The sequence below is a fragment of the Pinus tabuliformis genome, chromosome 1_2, assembly GCF_031772625.1.
Source record: "Pinus tabuliformis cultivar Carrire ecotype Pingquan chromosome 1_2, CPIR1, whole genome shotgun sequence".
Taxonomy (NCBI): Eukaryota; Viridiplantae; Streptophyta; class Pinopsida; order Pinales; family Pinaceae; genus Pinus; species Pinus tabuliformis.
In genome coordinates this window covers 1256411558-1256416348 of record NC_142298.1, presented here as the reverse complement: position 1 = coordinate 1256416348, position 4791 = coordinate 1256411558, and positions in this window count along the sequence as shown.

Below are 4791 nucleotides of genomic sequence, written 5' to 3'. Positions count from 1 at the left end.
CTATGAAATTTATTATATTAAAATAGGGACCCTTTAGTTTTAAAAAACCTTTTGATTTTATTTCTTTAAAAACAAAAAATTAAAAAATAGAAATCAACATAAAAAAAGGTTAATAAAATCCCATAACCAAAGTTTAATACTTAGTCTTTTTAATTAAAACTCAAGTATTAAACCTTGGTTATCAAAAAACCAAATTTTAAAATAGCCCTTGAGACCAAGACTATACTAAGGCTTTAAAAACCTTAAAGTATTAAACAATATGGGTTATTTTAAAAATAATAATAATCTGAGGTTAAATTCTTTATAATTCCGCCATACCCCTGCATCGTAAATCACATAATAAACAACACACCGTGATAAAAAATGCAGCCTTTAGCGAAATGCGGTTGCGATTGATAAGGCCGGATGCGACGGAGTCATACACTCCATTTAATAAAGCTCCCCGTCTCTGGGCAATCGCAAAAAATCCATAGATCAACACCTCTCTGCCTCTCTGCGATTCCGATTGCAATATTTAAACCATACCCAATCACAGATTTAAATCCATTGAATCAAAATATCGCAATCCATGATTTTCTCGCACCACCGATTGCGATATGCGATATAAGCCATACCCGATAGGATTATCCATGCTAGTCCATAAATTCCCTGCGTTCACGCAATCACAAGTTTTTATGGGACTTAAACCATTCTTCCTTTGTCCATTTTGATTGTGATTTGGTTTTGATTGATATATTTAGATTTTTGTCTATTTTGATAGGGATTCTCTCTGCTCGAAATATGATGATAATTCATCCCCTCCCGGTTGCAAAGTGATTGCGATTATTCTGGGTTCTGCCCACGATTCTCAAGCTATTGCGATTTGGATTTTGGTAAAAGTGATCCCATTTTTTTTATAACTTCCCGGTTGCAAAACCAATTTGCGATTTAATCAAAATGACCCACTTGTTTATTTAATTTTATTAGAGAAATATTAGTCTTTATTTACGATATACTTATCCATGACTTATCTTTCCAGGTATACACAAAGTTCAACAGCCAGGAAGAGATAACTACGCAGAGGAAAAGGCAGATTCGTTCCTTAGAATATGCAAAAAGCGAGGATATTTAGATCGAAAGTCAGGGATAATAAGCCAGAAATGGAAAACTGTTTTTATTTTTCATGATTCAAGGAACTTCATTTAAAATTTTCATCGTTGTGTGCAGACCTGCTATTTTTAAACAATTTGTATTATTATTTAAGCAGACATGATGGATTGATTTAAGGGTCCAGAATTTGACAGAGAAATCCTAAGGAAGAATTTGCATTTTTGTATTTCTTCTTGAATATTTGTTTGAATAAAATTTTCGGATCATAGCCTCTTTTATTTTTGCAAACAAGATTGAGAATTGTTACATTTTTGTATGAATTTAAAGTGTTGGAGCAAAGGAGAAAAGGCTGAGACTGCTAATTTCTTGAAAGCAAGCGTTTTTGGATACGGGTATTTCTATAAGTATTTTAAAGCGATTTTGTTTACTTTTATTATTTGCAGTTTCTCTCTATTTTGTGTTATATGCATTTCCATAAAACAACATTAGCATAAATTCATTTTTGAATATGTTTAAGTGCTGCAATATTTTAATGGCATGTATTGAAAACAATTAAAAATATTTTGATTGTGATATAAGTTTATCATAGTTCTTTTAATTAATTTCTTAATTAAAAGAATTAATTTAAATCGTTTTTCAATTTTGAAGTAAATGATTAATTTCTTACTCAACTACTAAGGAAAATTATTCTAGACTAAAATCAAATTGTTAAGAAATAACCTGGGTAATAAGTAGAATATTTTCATATGTTTTATATTTTAGTCATAAATCATTTCAAATCCATATTTTCCATTCCATTATAAGAATTTCTTATCCATTTTATTACCTCTCATTGGGAAATTAGTCCCATCATATCTAGTCAGAGCCACTTCCCCAAACAGAAAAGGAGTTGTTTAAGGTCCGGACTGGGTGGTTATCCCCCATGTTGGTGCAGCGAATTTCGAGGCATCAACATTTTGGTGCTAGAAGGAGGGCCACGACTATGATTGGCAAAGAGAACTCAATCTAAAATAACAAGACATTCCAAGAGTCACCCCCCTCCTTACGATCACCTCCAACTTCTTGATCCTCATCTAAAACTCCTACTTGTAGATGAAAAGTTGAGCAATCACTTCCAAAATCTCCTAGAAAATTACCCCCATCGACTGATTCATCTTCTTCACATGAGGAATCAGAGGTTGAAACTTTAATTGAAAAATTAGAAAGTATTTGTATCTTCGATAAAAAACCTCAATGATTAGAAACATATGAAGGTAGTGTATCTTTATCTTTTCAACCTATTTAGATTTTAACTCGTTCTCAAAGTGAAAAGCATGGGGTTCCTCCATTTGAATTTCCTCTTCCTACTTTTCAAAAGAAAACTAAGAATACGAGTCACAGACATCAACTAGAGATATTTTGTTAAATTCCCCTCCTCAAACACTTTCATTCCCTCCATTCGTTCCTACTTATTCTTCTCAAAGTACTGGTGCTAGCACTCAAACTGCCTCTATTTCCACTCAAACTCTAATAATGGCAGGACAACAACCAGCCAGACCATGGACTAATCCCGATGTTGTGAAAATGCCAACACCTCTCCATATTCTACCTAAACATCCTGAAAGATGGCTACCAAAATTCAATCCCAATGATGGATTTCCTGCTGAGGAACATATCCATAATTAGATGTTAGCTATCAATCTTAATGAGTATCTGAAGAATATTGTGTAGTAAGATTATTTCCCTACACTCTTCAAGGATCAGCAGGATCTTGGTACTTTTCATTGCCAGTCGGATCCATTACTAGCTGGGATATATTTGAAGAACAATTCTTAACCAAGTTTGGTGATGATCGCACTACTTCCACTTTGATTAATGATCTCTCCAATCTTAAAGCAAGTCCCAGTGAAAAAATCAAGGATTTTAATTCTAGATTTAATAAAATCTTAAATAAAATCCCATATACATCTAAACTTGGTGTTGATGTACAAAATGAGTGGTATATATCTGCCTTACCTTCAAATATCACAATTTTTGTCGATAGGGCTAATAAAATGACTCTAGTTGAAAACATGAAAGAAGCATTAGTAGTTGAGAAAAGAATACTTGCTTTAGAAAAGAAAACTACATCGGATGAAAGAAAAGCCAAAAAGGTTTCATTTAAGGATGAACTGAAAAAGAAAACTCCTAAAGATCCCTTTGATCTTGAAGGATTACAAAAAGTCTTAAAAAATATGTCTAATGAGATAGTAGAGATTAAAAAACAAGTAGCTGAATCTTCTTCCAAGAAACCATTTAGACCATTTAGAAGAAATCAACCAACTAATCCTCAACCTCCAAACACCATATCAAATGCTGAAACTGATGATGAGGATGAGGATGAAGCAACATTTTCTATTGACGAATTCCAAGATGAACAAACTGTTGAGTTAAACGGAATGTAGGATTTCATTCCTCCTATATGTGACAATGAAAATGAACATGAAGCACTACCTGTTAGCACAAGAAGTAAAGATCCAACTGATCCTATACAACCAATTCAACAACACAAACCTTCAACTCCTCTTGCTAAAGATAAATTTGTTAATAAAAAATCCACTTCCACATATAATCAAGAGATTCCATCTTCATCTAATTCTCCATCTCCACCCAAAACCTTAGTAGTTTCGGATAATATTGAGTATAACATATAGAGGACATGAAAAAAGAAAAAGTAAATATTTCCCTCTATGAACTCATTAAACTCAAACAACAACAAAATATTTTATTCAAAGAATTGAAGGCAGTGCCTACTTCTCCTCTCCCTGCCGCTGTAATATCCAAGGCTGCAAATGGAATAGTTAAACCTCCTATTAATTCATTATTTTATTCCTCTGATGCTATTTGGATAGGTGAGAGGGCTAATTCACATACCCCTCCTTTCTTGTTGACTTTTGAGATATTCAATAAAAATGTATATAAATGCTTGGTAGATTCAGGAGCTTCTTTGAACATTATGCCATATTCAGTTTGTTTAAAATTGAACATGTCTCCTCAAAAATATGTAATTCATATTGTGTAATTCGATAGGACAAAAGTCAAAGTCATAGGAGAAATGAATTCAGTCCTCATTCAATTATCTTCAAATCCTAAAGTATGTCAAATAATTGATATACTAGTTGTCGACATTCCAAATTTCTATGCTTTGATTCTTAGTAGGGATTGGTAAAAGAAATACACGATTATTTTCCCACTGATTGGTCTCGCTTGTGGCTTCCTTACAATGGTAAGCCAAATCAAATTAAAATCAATCGAGAAAAACACATGAAAAATTCGGTAACAGATTTTGAGGGTGAAAATGTGCAAGTAACGTTTACCCCACTCAATCATTTTTTGGGAATTTGAATGCACAAATGTCACCTTTTCTGAGTATATCAGTAACTTCCCAGATTGAAATTTTTTCACAAATAGATTCTTCTAGATGTGTAAATATGTTATAAAAACCATTAGTTAACGCTTTGTTTTGGAAATTGTATTTCGATGGATCAAAGTCAAGTGATGGTGTAGGAGCAGGTTGCATATATGTTAATCCTAAAGGTGAGAAGACAATGCTAACTTGCAAGTTAGAATTTGAATGCACAAACAATATTGCAGAATATGAAGCATTGGTTCAAGGTATGTGCAAAGAAATAGGCCTTAACATTAAATACCTTCAAGTTTTTGGAGATTCAGAAATTGTAATTA